This window comes from Neomonachus schauinslandi, chromosome 10, assembly GCF_002201575.2.
Source record: "Neomonachus schauinslandi chromosome 10, ASM220157v2, whole genome shotgun sequence".
NCBI lineage: Eukaryota > Metazoa > Chordata > Mammalia > Carnivora > Phocidae > Neomonachus > Neomonachus schauinslandi.
The window spans coordinates 20,155,472-20,170,717 of NC_058412.1; the positions used below are offsets into that span (position 1 = coordinate 20,155,472).

A 15,246-nucleotide genomic window follows, 5' to 3' on the forward strand; every position below is an offset into this window, starting at 1 on the left:
TGCTCTCTCTCTCTCGCAGACTCTCTCTCTCAAATAAATAAATAAAAGCTTAAAAAAAAAAAAAAAAACACGCACACACAAGCCAGGACGCCTGGCTGGCTCGGTCGAGAAACATACAACTCTTGATCTTGGGGTTGTGAGTTCAAGCCCCACAGGGGTGCAGAGATTACTTAAATAAATAAAACTTAAAAAAATAATACAAACCAAGAACAGATGAAAACTTCCATAAACTGACAAAAGAAATCTACCAGAAACCTTCAGTAAGATTCATATCTAATAGTGAAACACCGGAAGCATTCTCATTCAGGAAAAAGATAAAAATGCCCATTATCATCACTGCTATTCAACTTTTGTACTGGAGGGTCTAGGCATTGCAATAACGGAAACAACAAAATAAGTGGTGTGGAGATTAGAAAGAAGTCTGGTCAATTACATCTTCTAATCAAAGTAGCCCAGTAAGTAAACACTTTGATGCATCCCCTCCACTCCAAATACACAGCAATAGATAAAATATTTTTTAAATATATTTTTAAATAACTTGGGGTGCCTGGCTGGCTCAGTCGGTAGAGCATGTGACTCTTGATCTCAGGGTTGTTAGGTTCAAGCTCCACATTGGGTATAGAGATGACTTAAAAATAAAATCTTAAAAATAAATATATATATATTTTTTTCTTTTTAATGACTTAAGCAGGCTCAAAAACAAGATAAAACTCCATTTGGATCAGAAACAAAACAGATACACAAAAATGTAAGCAGGACTGAAGCTACAGGCTTGCTAGACACTGAGTCCAGAAGCAGGTGCGTACCTTCTGCAGGGTGACAGTGACAAAATAAAGGAGGTGGAGAAACAGGAGACATCTGAACCAGACTCACCGCTTAAAGCCAAGGATGAAGCTGGAGCTGAACAGAAGCTACAAAATACTGCTGCCAGTCTCTGCCTAGAGCTACGGTTTATGTAATGCTTTAGGCCTAGAAAAGCGGGAAGATAAAAACACAGCCTCATGACCAGGAACTGAACCAAGACATTCACATACTCTGTGAATCGATCTAAAATAGACCCAATTATCTCAAAGAGTAGGACCCCCTGACCCACCATTATTATACCTGACTTCTTGACTATTGTCCAAAAAGTCAATGGGAACACCTGAAATATCTCACAGAGAAGGGTGAGCACAGAAATAAGGAAAACAAAATGAAAAGCACTCACACTCGAATGAGTCTGTAAACAAAACTTCAAAAGACATAAAGAAATATAATGCTAAGATGGCCAACAAAAGCAACAATTAGAATAAGAATTCATTCCAGATGAAGTTTAATTTTAGAGAACAGACAAAGACTTATTTTTTAAGTACATTTAGGGTGTGAGGATATACATGTCTTTAATTAATGGGAATGCAAAATTGTACAGCCAATTCGGAAGGCAGTTAGGCAGTTTCTTTTTTTTTTTAAGATTTTATTTATTTATTCATGAGAGACAGAGAGAGAGAGAGGCAGAGGGAGAAGCAGGCTCCCAAGGAGCAGGGAGCCCGATGCGGGACTCGATCCCAGGACGCTGGGATCATGACCTGAGCCGAAGGCAGACGCTTTAACCATCTGAGCCACCCAGGCGCCCAATTAGGCAGTTTCTTATAAAGCTAAACTCTTACGATACAATCCAGCAAAAATGCTCCTATGTATTTACTGAAAAGAGTTGAAAACCTGTATCCAAACAAAAACCTGAACATGAATATTTAGACATTTCACTCATAATTGCCCAAAACTGGAAGTAACCAAGATGTCCTTCAATAGGTGAATGGATAAACAAACTGGTACTGGAATATTATTTAACAATAAAAAGAAATAAGTTACCCCGATGTTTACAGCAGCATTATCAATAATAGCCAAACTATGGAAAGAGCCCAAATGTTCATCGACTGATGAATGGATAAAGATGTGGTATATATATTGGAATACCACTCAACCATCAAAAAGAATGAAATCTTGCCATTTGCAATGACATGGATGGAGTTAGAGTGTATTATACTAGGCAAAATAAATCAGAGAAAGATGAGTACCATATGATTTCACTCATGTGGAATTTAAGAAACAAAATGGATGAACATACAGGGGGGCGGGGAAAAGAGAGAGAGGGAAACAAATCATGAGACACTCTTAACTATAGAGAACAAACTGAGGGTTGATGGAGGGAGGTGTGTGGGGGATGGGAAAGAGGGGGCATGGGTATTAGGGAGGGCACTTGCCATGATGAGCACTGGGTGCTCTATGTAAGTGATGAACCACTGAACTCCTGAACCCAATATTGAACTGTATGTTAACTAGAATTTAAAAGAAGAAACAAACAAACAATCAAGCCAAGAAAAGACATAGAGGAACTTTAAATGCATATTGCTAAGTGAAAGAGAACAGTCTGAAAGACTACAATACTGTATGATTTCCAACCGTATGTCATTCTGGAAAAGGCAAAACTATAGACACAGTAAAATAATCAGTAGTTATCAGGAGCTCAGGAGGAGGGAGGAAGGAATGCGTAGATGGAACACGGGATTTTCAGGGCAATGAAATTATTCTGACAATAGTGCAATAACATTACATGTAATGTCATGTGCTGACATTAATGATGCATGACACTTTGCATTTGTCAAAATCCACAAAACACAAAGGACACAAAGAGAAGCCTAATAGATACTATGAACTTAAATTAATAATAATGTATCAACATTGATTCATCAGTTATAACAAAGGTACTACACTAAAACAAGATGTTAATAACAGGAGAAACTGCAGGTGGAGAAGAAGGGGTATATACTCTCTACTATCTACCCATTTTGGTCATATTCAGTCATGTACATAATTTTTTTAAAAATATCATGGACGGGGCGCCTGGGTGGTTCAGTGGGTTGGGCGTCTGCCTTCGGCTTGGGTCATGATCCTGGGCTCCCTGCTCGGTGGGGAGTCTGCTTCTCCCTCTCCTGCTCCCCCTGCTTGTGCTCTCTCTCTCTCTCTGAAATAAATAAACAAAAACCTTTAAAAAATATATATCATGGATAGGTCCACTTCTGTGTATATACACAAAAGAACTGAAAACAGGGACTTGAACACCATATTCATAACAGCATTATTCACAATAGGCAAAAGGTAGAAACAATCTGTGTCCACTGATAGATGAATAAATAAACAAATGTGTATATACATAAAATGGAAGAGTATTTAGCCTTAAAAAAGAAAGGAAATCCCGACACATGCTACAATATAAATGAACTCCAAAGACATGCTAAGTGAAAGAGCCAGACAAAAGGACAAATATTGTATGATTCCACTTATATGAGGTACCTGGAGTAGTCACATTCATAGAGACAGAAAGCAGAATGGTGGTTGCCAGGGGCTGAAGAGAGGTGAAAATAAGGAATTGGTGTTTAGTGGGTACAGAGTTTCAGGTGGGGGAAGATTAAAAAGTTCTGGAGATAGACAGTGGTGATGGTTACACAACAATATGAAGGTACTTAATACCACAAATGTACACTTACAAATGGCTAAAATGGTCAACTGTATTTCATGTATATTTTACAATTGAAAAAAATGAGAAAAGGTGCTGAAAAACTGGTTATCTGAAGTGGAAAAAAAAGTCTCTCTTCATTATCAAATTGGGGGGAAAAAAGTCTCTCTTCATTACACCACATAGAAATTCCACATGGAAAGCAAAACTTTTTGGGGGGCGCCTGGGTGGCTCAGTCGTTAAGCGTCTGCCTTCGGCTCAGGTCATGATCCCGGGGTCCTGGGATCAAGCCCCACACTGGGCTCCCTGCTCCTTGGGAAGCCTGCTTCTTCCTCTCCCACTCCCCCTGCTTGTGTTCCCTCTCTCGTTGTATCTCTCACTGTCAAATAAATAAAATCTTAAAAAAAAAAAAAAAAAAGAAAGCAAAACTTTTTTTAATTTAAAATTTTTTAAGTTTTATTTATTTAAGCCATATCTAAGCTTGAGTACCCAATGTGGTACTCAAACTCACAACCCCAGATCAAGAGTGGCACACGCTTCCAAATGAGCCAGCCAAGCACCCCTTTTTTCATTTTGGAAGAAAATACAGAAATATATCATTCATACGCTGGGGTAGAGAAAATTTACTTGAACCAGACACACACAGGGGCACCTGGTTGGCTCAGTTGGTTAAGCATCTGACTTCGGCTCAGGACATGATCTTGGGATCCTGGCACTGAGTCCCATGTCGGGCTACCTGCTCAGCGGGGAGTCAGCTTGTCCTTGTCCATCTCCCTCTCCTTCTGCCCCAGCTCGTGCTTGCTCTCTGTCTCTCAAACAAATAAAACTTTAAAACAGAAACAAAAGCAAAAAACTAGACTCAACACAACCTTTTTTTTTAAGGGAAATTTTTTCATAAATACACATTAAAATTTTAAACTTGCATACAAAGACACTGCTAACCAAGGGAAAGGCAAGTCTCAACTAGCAGGATGCATCTGCAACACATATATCCATCAAAGAATTAGCATCCAAAGTAACACAACTGTCTGTCCCTCAGTGAATGAAGAATGAAAAAGGTGATTTAAGTCTACACAATTGAACATTACCTAGTATTAAAAAAAAAAAAAATGAACCAGATCAAGTTCCATGGTTAATCTCCCTGAATTAAAATTTAAAATGTGCACCCCCTTTGCAATTCTACTTCTTTCATTCACTGCAGCAATGTCTGAAACAGCAAAGAGCTTAAATGGCCCTTAATGAGGAAACGGTTAAATAAACTATAGTACAATACACATACCACATAAGAGATCATGTAGTAGTCAAGAAAAATCAGGTAGATACCTATGTTCCAACATGGAAAGATCTCAGACATTTTGCTAGGGGGGAAGAAACTGTTGCAGAACAATGTACAGTATCATGTCAATAACTTAGGGGTGGAGGGAAATTCTGTCTTTTTTCGGTATTAGCTATACATAGATGAAAATGCAAAGGTCTGGAAGGATAACAACAAACTGATAACTGCAATTTCAGTAGAAAAGGGAGTGGACCAAGGGGGCTTTTATTCAGTCTGTACTATTTGAGTATTTTGTAAGTGTGTGTACATGAGCCATTTGCAGAGCTGCAGTACACAGCCCCACAGACTGTGCATGAGACAACCCCAGGAGGTACATCTGCAGGGATTCTGCTAGGAATGGCACCCCCTAAAGGTGGGCGATATACATCCTGCACAACTAGACACCACAGCCCTGATGCTTGTATAACTAGAAGTAAATGAGAGGGGATGGAGTATAAATCAGCATGAGGGAATTTTCTGGAATGATGTAAATTTCTTTTTTTTTTTAAGATTTTATTTATTTATTTGACAGAGAGAGACTCAGAGAGAGAGGGAACACAAGCAGGGGGAGTGGGAGAGGGAGAATTAGGCTTCCTGCTGAGCAGGTAGCCCAATGTGGGGCTCGATCCCAGGACCCTGGGACCATGACCTGAGCCGAAGGCAGATGCTTAATGACTGAGCCACCCAGGCACCCCAAAATTTCTACATCCTGATTGGGATAGTGGTTACAAAGTATATATATTTTTCAAAACTCATCCAACTGTACACAGACATTTGGGTATTTTATTGTATGTCAACTGCACATCCATAAAGTTGATTTTAAAAGAAATATAAACATACGGATATATTATAATATCACTGGGAGAACCTGGAATAAGGCACCCAAATAACAGGACTAGGGTACCCCAAAACAAGAACTGATGGACTCCTGCTGGTTGTACTCTGAAACGAAAGAGATATGAACTTAGTTCTTCAAGGCTTACAGCACGAGACCAAATCTGGATTAATATTACCCTTGTTTTTTGGGCGCCTGGGTGGCTCAGTTGGTTAAGCGACTGCCTTCGGCTCAGGTCATCCCGCATCGGGCTCCCTGCTTGGCGGGGAGTCTGCTTCTCCCTCTGACCTTACCCCCTCTTGTGCTCTCTCTCTCTCACTCTCTCTCTCAAATAAATAAATAAAATCTTTAAAAAAATATATATTACCCTTGTTTTTTATACGTGGGCACGAGGGCCCTTAAAAGATTTCTATTAAAGTCATAAAATAAAAAAAAAGAAAAAAGTCATAAAAGGTAACTTGGCATTCTATTGGTTTTAGTAGAAAATCTGTCTCATGGGTAGGGAACACTCAAAAGCCTTGCTAGCACAACTTCAGCTCCAAAGGTAATTCCACTTATGTATGATAAAAATCCTCATAGAACTCATAAAAGGTCAAGTTTTAATTTGGCAGACAAAGTAATCCAACAGGCACTGCAACCCCGGGCACTGAAACAGCAGCTGGGAGCTGGAGAGCCCAGAAATCCAACCATGGCAGACAACAGGTAGAATTGCAGCCCTTACAGAAGAGCAGAGATAGTCTCTTACTGCAGATGGAAGATCCAAGAACCAGGATAAAAGAGAAAAAAAATGTTGCCTAGACAAAAGTACTCTTCTTCCTGAGTGATAGAAAAGAGAAGGGCCAGAATTGGATGATTTGAAGCAATGTCCCAAGAAGTAAGCTCCTGATGGCCAATATGCAATAAAGAAGTGGCAGGGTGGCCCCAAAACATCACCACTCCATCACCCTGGCCATTGCTTTAAATTCCCAGACCTAGAAACCTGGGCTACCTTACAAGACAAGAAAAAAAAAAGAAGAAGAAGAAAAAGGAGAAGAAAAGAAAGAATATTTCAGGAACAGAGAAAGTCCATCAGCCATCCCTAATACCAAAATAATTAATACTGCTGCGTGTAAAATACAGCAAAACCTTGCTTGGTTCATTCATTCATGCAGTACTATTTTTTGCCTGACTGCTGTGGGCCAGGCACTGTTCTTGTCATTGAGGATTTAGCAGTGATAGTCACCGAGCTTAATTCGAGGAGGGAAGGAAGGGAACTTCCCTTCTCCCCCTTTAAATGTTAGGCAGAACTGCCTTCAAAACTCTCCCAAATTTCCCCCACAAGCTCCTCTGACTCTTCTGCTTTATCCCCAAACCAAGCAATTTATGGCTCCAATTTCCCAACACTGGTAAAAGACCTAAAGTGAATGAAGTATGAGGCGAAATTCAATGCCACTTTGTATTCTACACGCATACCTTCACTACCAAATTGTCAGCACCTAAATAGCAAATTACGGTTGTGTTTTACACTATTTTGTGGCCCCAGTGCTGACCACGGTTCTCTAACCCAAGGTAGCTAATCAATAAACGTCTGCTAGAAATGCTGGAAGGTCTTCCTAATCCCAAGGCCTGGCACAGGAATTTAACAGCAAGCATTTGTTAGCTCCATCCTCCCTCCTCGCAGGACACCTTCCTTTCAAAGGTGACCTCGGTGCACAGATTCACTGTTAGGAGCCTCGGCAAACAGTGTTTGGGGGTGATCTGAAATACATTCCCTTCCCTCTGCCAGGGCCTAACTGCCTCACCTGCCCTCTGCCAGGACCTGCCTCCTTCGCCCCTTACAGCACCTAACGCACAGCCTCCTCCCAGCGAGCCGGGCTTCAGCAGCATCAGCCCGGCGCCCGCACCCCGGCCCCGCGCCCTGCGGCCACGGTGCGCTCGGGACCCCGGAGTCCCCCCTCCCCGGACCAGCACTCAGAGCCCGGCAGCGCCGGCCCGGGGCTCCGCTCCATCCCCTCCGCTCGCCCCTCCAGGGCCGGGCGCGCGGCACCGTCTCCCCTCGCAGCGCGCGCGGTGGAGCGGCCCCGGCTCCCGGAGCCCCGTCCCCGCCGCTCCCGGCCCTGCACCCCCGCAGGCTCCCGAGGTCCCGGCGCTGCGCGGGCTCCTTCCCGCTCCTCGCGGGCGCGAGGCTCCAGCACCCTGCTCCTCTCCTGCAGCCCGCGGCCGCCGCCGCGAACCCCCACCTCACTCACTTCCCGGCCGGAGCTGGGGACGTCGAGAAGGTCTCGGGCGGCCGCAGCCTCCTCCGCGTCCTCCCGCCCGGCCCCGGCGGCTGAGGTGGCGGCGGCACCCGCTCAGGCCCCGGAGCCGCCCCCGCGGGGAACGTTCTCAGGCGCCCGGCTCGCGCAGTTTCCCCGCCCGGCACGCGCAGCAAGCCCGCCCCCGGCGCCAGGGCGCGAGGGCGCGAGGGCGCAGGGCGGGGGGCGGGCACGCGCCGCCTGCGCGAGCGCGCGGCCGGGGGCGGGGCTTCCGCCGCGCGGAGGAGGGGGCGGGCAAGCGGGCCGAGTTCCCTCTGAACCCCGCCCCCTGCGGCCGAGCAGGACCCAGGCCCCCCCCCGCACCAGTTCCCCGGCCGGCGTGCGGACGCGCGGGGGAAACCTGCCCCCTTCCGGCTTGTCCCGCACGCTGGCGGCGGGCGGCGGAGGTGCGTTTCAATTCCACAGGTATGTGCCGGGCAGCTGGATACTCGGCGCGCCGTGACTATAAGGTAAAGAATGCAAAAAACCACCCTTGAGTCATTCATCCGCGCCTCGAGCAAGAGATCTTGCCCTGAGGGATTTTTCCAAATTGATTCAACTCAGCGAGCGCTTACGGAGCACCGACTCCGCGCCTAGCGCTGTACCAGGTGCTGGGTAGGTACCCCGTCACGGTCACGGCCCCTGGTCTCGAGGTGCGCATAATTTAGTGCAAAAGCAGCCGTGTAAACAACCCGGCCTGGTGACCCATGCAAAGCCAAGCCACAAGGAGATGCTATGGGAGGGCAGAGGAGGAAGAGATTACTTCCGCCTGGACCGTGTGGAGGGGTTCCTGGAAGAGGTGGCATTTGTGTGGCGCCTGGAAGGAAGAAAAAGAAAGACGTTCTAGGAGAAAAAAAGGAGTGCATCCAGGCTAGGTAAACAGCCTGGACAAGGGAACTGAAGGGACCCAGGTTCACCATCCCAGCATCAGCTCTTTTGTTTTGATATTATCCATTTCTGATAGAATCCTTTCCAAACTGTGTGAAACATAGGAGATGATTCGAAATTAGGAACAGCTATGCTTTTTTTTTTTTTTTTTTTTTTTTTGGTGATGGTTCAAAGGATCGTTTTTCTCGCCATTTCTTAAGGCCCAGATCAGCAGTCCTTTAAGGACAATTGCTGTGTGAGTGCGGGATGGAAGTCCCTAAGCGAAGAGCCCCCAAGCCAGTATGCTTTGCGTCTGGTTTTCCCTGCTTTCTGGCACCTTATGGTAAGGCAGATCGCGCCTCCTCCTGCTGTCTGTCGGCCTGCCTGCCTTTAGAACATCCTCTTCCTCCTCCTCTCATTTTCCTATTTTTAAACTCCTATGGTGAAGAAAATGCTGGTAACTAACTTTGTTCAGTGAGGGTAAACAGGTTCCTCAAAAAAAGGACATCACCTTTCACACATGAATTTTGGGACTCTTTTGCACACTTAGAAGAATTTTTCACGTGTATGCAGGGTCTTGACTGTGTTCTGAATATGCTGAGATACTCAGAATACAGGCAAGAGACATCTTGTTTATTCATTTACCACTTACTGAGCACCAACAATGTGGGAGGCTTTGAAAGGGTAAAACATTGATCCTACCCTTTGGAGAAAAGATGTGTAAATGAGATAAAATAAATATGTCCATATTGTTTGCTATATTTGCCCTATCGATTGAAACCGAGGTAATTTCAGTACATGAGCTAGACTAGAATAAACTATTCTGGAAATTAAGTACACTTGTATTAGCATCTCTCCTGCATCATTCTGTACCTCATCACTTCCCACACCCTCAGAAAACTCCTTTCAAACATATTTCGATCATGCCCCAGCTCTCACTCCCAAAATTATCAACCACTCGTACCTTTTCCTTCACCGTCTGCCATGTTCGAGCTTTTCTTGTCCTCAAGAAAAAGAAACACCTCTGTCCCTCTGCATTGTATTCTAGGTACTGCTTGGTCCCTGTCTGTATTTTCCTTCACAAACATCCTGAAAGTAGTTTGCACTCCTCTCTGCCAACTCAGCAGCTTCTCCCTCATCAACCCACGGCTCTGTAACTTCTGTCCCCACCACGTCACTGCACCGTTCAGTCATTAAGGGCTTGCTTAATGCTAAATGCCACAGGCTGTTTTTGAGTCCTTGTATTACTGAGCTCCTGGTGGCATTTGACGACACAAAGCACCCTACTCTTTTTGAAACTCCCTTGGCCTTCACAACATGACTCACCTCCTCACCCCTCTTGACCTCTCCTGAGCCTCCTGGGTTCTGTTCTCAGCTTTCATTTCACCCCACACCATCTCCCGAAGCCATTCCATCCACTCCCTGTTTTCGTCTGCCACATATACCAGCATCTATCAAGTGAGTTATCTGGCTCAGACCACTCATCTGAGCTCCACAGACACAAAGCCTGCTGGACTTCTCCACCTGGATGCCCCACAGACACTACAAAGCTCTACGTGTCTAAAAGTCTTCAGCATTACTGTCCACTCAGTTGCCCAGTTCAGAAACCTGGGAGTCATCCTTGATTCCTTCCTTCCCATCCCCATCTCACTCAACAATCCTGTTGATGGTCTCATTCCTTCCATTCCGTATTCCATACTGCATGTCAGAAAAAACTTTCCAGAATGTGCTGCTTGTGTATGTCACTGCTCAGCATAGCACACAAGAACTTCCATTTATCTAGCCCTTGTCCATCTCCCCACTCCCTCTTTTGTCACTTCCCACACACATCCCAACCAAACTCCTGCAATGTTCCTACTTTCCCTTGCTTCAATACCTTTGTGCTTATTTTTGTCTCAGTTTGGAATGTCATTTGAGTACAAGCAAAGAACGTCCAACATAGGTGCAGCTGAAGTTCCACATATAATGAAACTTTCTGGAAAAAAGAAAATGTAAACCTATATAATGAAAGAGCCCCAGTGTACTTGGGGAAATCATCACAAAATGATCAATTCTAAGAGCCAACCTCTTAAAACTATTAGACAAAAATAAGAATTTTTCAAAGCCTCAGTGCAAAAAGTTCAAATTACTTAAAAAGGTAAGGACATGGGACTGCAGTACATTAAAGATGTCTGCACATTCTTTGTCCCTCCTTTTGATCCAGGCTGGCCCAAGTGAATTGCTTGACCAACAGAATGTGTGATGTATACGGGACTTCCAAGCCTAGGTCATAAAAGTCTTAAGAATCCACCTGGGTCTTTGAGAACACTTGCTCTTGAAGCCCTGAGCCACAATATGAAATATCTAACTCCCATGGGCACCTGGGTGACACAGTTGGTTAAGCGTCCAACTCTTCGTTTCGGCTCAGGTCTTGATCTCAGGGTCCTGGGATAGAGCCCCGCATCTGGTTCTGCGCTCAGCATGGAGTCTGCTTGTGATTCTCTCTCCCCCTCCCCTCACCCCTCCCACTCATGCAGTGTCTCTCTCTCTCTCTAAAATAAAATAAGTAAATCTTTTTAAAAAAATCTAACTCCCTGTGGAGAGGCTCTGAGATGGCATAGAGAGGGAGAGAGGCTAGCTGGCCTTAGCCGATGTGAGTGAAGTCATCATGAATGCTCTATATCAGTTCATCCATCAGCTGGGTACCACTGAGTGACCCCAGTTGAAGCTATGTGGAACAGAAGAATAATCCAGCCAAACCCCACCCAAATTCCTGACCCCCAGAATTGTGAAATTATAATCAAAATAGCTCTCACCTTAAACCATTACTTTTCAAGGTAGATTGTTCTGGAATCTGGTAACCAAAATATCTGGCATCAGACTTCTCAAGAGCAAAGCAAGGCAATAGTGATGCAGCATTTTCTAAAAACTCAAGCAAAGAAAATGCAAGCTAAGGGATTTTGTATCCACCCATCCACACTGTTGTTCAAGCATTGAACTCTATAGAAGAAAAATAAAAACAAACCCTCTTTTTAAAATGCAAGAACTCAAAGAATAATATGCATATAAGCCCATCCTAAGTATTTACTAAAGCAGGGGTCAGCACATTTTTTTCTAAAGCACCAGATAGCGAATGTTTGGGGTTTGCAGATCTAATATTCAACTCTGCCATTGAAGCAAAAAGCCTCCATAGATATATACGAAGAAGTGAGTGTGGCTTTGTTCCAAATAAACTGCATTTACAAAAACAGGCAGCCAGGGGCGCCGGGGTTGCTCAGTTGGTTAAGCGTTTGACTCTTGGTTTTGGCTCAGGTTCTGATTTCAGGGTGGAGAGATCAAGCCCCACATTGGGCTCCCTGCACAGCAGGGAGTCTGCTTCTCTCCCTCACCCTCTGCCCCTTCTCTCTCTAAAACAAATAAATAAAATCTTAAAAAAAAAAAAATAGGCAGCCAACTTGATTTGACCCATGAGTTGCAGTTTGTCACTCCTATACTAGAGGAAAAGAAATAGAGAAAGTTATTTCTCCCAAAAAAGCACAAGACCCATATGATTTAAGAAAATAACATACTGGGGCACCCGGGTGGCTCAGTCATTGGGTGTCTGCCTTCGGCTCAGATTATGATCCCAGGGTCCTGGATCGAGCCCCGCATCGGGCTCCCTGCTCCGCGGGAAGCCTGCTTCTCCCTCTCCCACTCCCCCTGCTTGTGTTCCCTCTCTCGCTGTGTCTCTTTCTGTCAAATAAATTAAATTAAATTAAATTAAATTAAAAGAAGAAAATAACATTCAGTTACCAAGTAGGGTTTTTTTTTTTTTTTAAGATTTTATTTATTTATCTGAGAGAGAGAATGAAAGAAAGAGAGCACAAGAGCGGGGAGGGTCACAGGAAGAAGCAGACTCCCTGCCGAGCGGGGAGCCCAATGTGGGACTCCATCCTGGAACTCCAGGATCATGACCTGAGCCGAAGGCAGTCGCTTAACCAACTGAGCCACCCAGGCGCCCCACCAAGTAGGGTTTTATATTAGTCTGCTAGACCTACCATAACAAAGTATCGCAGACTGACCTAAAGAATAGAAATTTATGGGACATCTGGGTGGTTCAGTCAGTTAAGCATCTGCCTTTGACTCAGGTCATGATCCCAGGGTCCTTGAATCAAGCCCCGCATAGGGCTCCCTGCTCAGCAGGGAGCCTGCTTCTCCCTCTGCCCTGCTGCTCCCCCTGCTTGTGTACTCGCTCTCTCTCTCTGACAAATAAATAAAATCTTTTAAAAAAAAATAAAGAATAGAAATTTATTTCCTCACAGTTCTGGAGGCTAAAAGTCCAATATGAAAGTGCCAGAAGGATTGGTTTCTTCTGAGGCCTCTCTCCTTGGCTTTTAGATAGCCTTCTCCTCCCTGTGTCTTCACATGGTCTTCACTGAATACTGTGAGTGTCTGTCCTAGGGATACTAGTCATAGTGAAGTAGGGCCCACCCTAATGACCTCATTTTATTTTTTTTATTATTTATTTACTTACTTATGTATTTATTAGTAATCTCTACACCCAATGTGGGACTCGAACTCATGAACCCAAGATCAAGAGTCTCATGCTCCTCCAACTGAGCCAGCCAGGTGCCCCCTAATGACCTCATTTTAATATAATTATCTCTTTCAAGACCCTATCTTCAAATATAGTCACATTCAGTACTGAATAGGACTCCAACAACCTAAGTATAAAGGCTAAAACTGTAAAACTCTTAGAAGAAAACATAGTGTAAATCTTTGTTACCTTGGCAAAGACTCTTTAGATACACACATGAGCACAAATGACAAAAGAAAAAGTAGATAAATTTGACTTTATCAAAATTAAATACCTTTGTGCATCAAATGACACCATAAACAATGCAAAGACAGCCTACAGGATGGGAGTAAATATTTCCAAATAATATCTATGCTAAGGTACTTATATTGGGAATATATGAACAACACAATTATAACACAGATAACTCAGCTGAAAAATAAGAAAAGGATTTGAACAGACTTTTCTTCCAAGAAGATATATATATCTGGCCAATAAGCACGTGTAAAGATGTTCAATATAATGAGCTCTTAGTGGAATGTAGATCAAAAACATGAGATACCACTTCACTCCCACTAGGATGGCTCCCAACAAAATCACAGACAATAGCAAGTGTTGGTGAGGATGTGAAGAAACTGGAACCTTGATACATAGCTGGTGGGAATGTAAAAAGGTGCAACTGTTTCAGAAAACAGCTTGGCAGTCCTTGCAATATTAAAATAACATTATCATATGCCCTAACAATTCTATTTCTAGGTATATACCCCAAGAAACTTGAAAATATATGCCCACACAACAACCTATACACAAATGTTCACAGTCTTATTCATAACAGCCAAAAAGTGAAAAAGACCCCAAACTCCATCACCTGATGAATGGATAAACAAAATGTGGTTCCACCCATACGATGGAATAGTATTTAGCAATAAAAAAGAACAGAGCAGGGGCACCTGGGTGGCTCAGTGAGCTAAGCGGCCAGCTCTTGATTTCTGCTCAGGTCATGATCTCAGGCTCGTGAAATGGAGCCCCACCTTGGGCTCTGTGCTGGGCGTGGAGCCTGCTTAGGATTCTCTCTTCCTCTCCCTCTCCCACTCCCTCTCCCACCCACCCAACCCGGCGCATACATGCACGCTCTCTTTCTCTTAAAAAACAAAAACAAGACAGAATGCAGCACATGCTATAACATGGAAGAAACTTGAAAACATGCCAAGTGAAAGAAGCCAGCCACATAAGACCAAATATTATGTGATTCTATTTATATGGGATATACAGAATAGACAAATCGACAGAGACGGAAAGTAGGTTGGTGGTTGGTAGTTGGCTGGAGGGGTTGGAGGGATTAGGAAAGAACTGCTAACAGGTATGGGATTACTTTTTGAGTTGATGAAAATGTTCTAAAATGATTGTGGTGATGAGTTCACAAGTCTGTGATTATACTAAAACCACTGAATGGTATGCTTTAAATGGATGAATTGAAAGGTATATGAATTATGTCTCAATAAATCTGGTTCTTTGAAAAAAGAAAACTATAAGACGATCCTGAAAGACACAAAGGTATACTTGAAGGAGACATCCTTTGGTTTTGGTTAAAAGAGCTCAACATCATTAAGATGACAGTTTTCCTTATGTTAATTTATAAATTTAATATGATTCTCCCAAAATAGAAACAAGTTTTTCTTGTTTTCTGGAACTAGACAAATTGATACCAAAGTTCTTGTGGAAAAATAAACACTCAGGAACAGCTAATGGAACACTGAAAAGAGATATGAGAGAAGGCTAGCTCTAATAAATATCAAAACTCACTATGGAGCCTCTTGACTGAAAACAGTGTGATTCTGGCACATGACTAGGCAGCCAATGTAACCAAGTAGAAGGTACAGAAATCAGTCCAACTGCATGTGAATTCTGGTATATGAGAAGCAGTCGAAC

General features: G+C 43.7%; 1 protein-coding gene across 4 annotated transcripts in view; it reads right to left on the reverse strand.

The window, feature by feature from the left end:
* Positions 1-8,099, reverse strand: part of DTNB (dystrobrevin beta) — a 232,044-nt gene extending 223,945 nt beyond the window's left edge. For all 4 annotated transcript variants that reach the window (XM_021697733.1, XM_021697735.2, XM_021697732.2 and 1 more), the window contains exon 1: positions 7,872-8,099. The gene's annotated coding sequence lies outside the window, so the exon portion shown is untranslated. The remainder of the gene's footprint in view (positions 1-7,871) is intronic.
* Between the last annotated feature and the right edge of the window lie 7,147 nt (positions 8,100-15,246).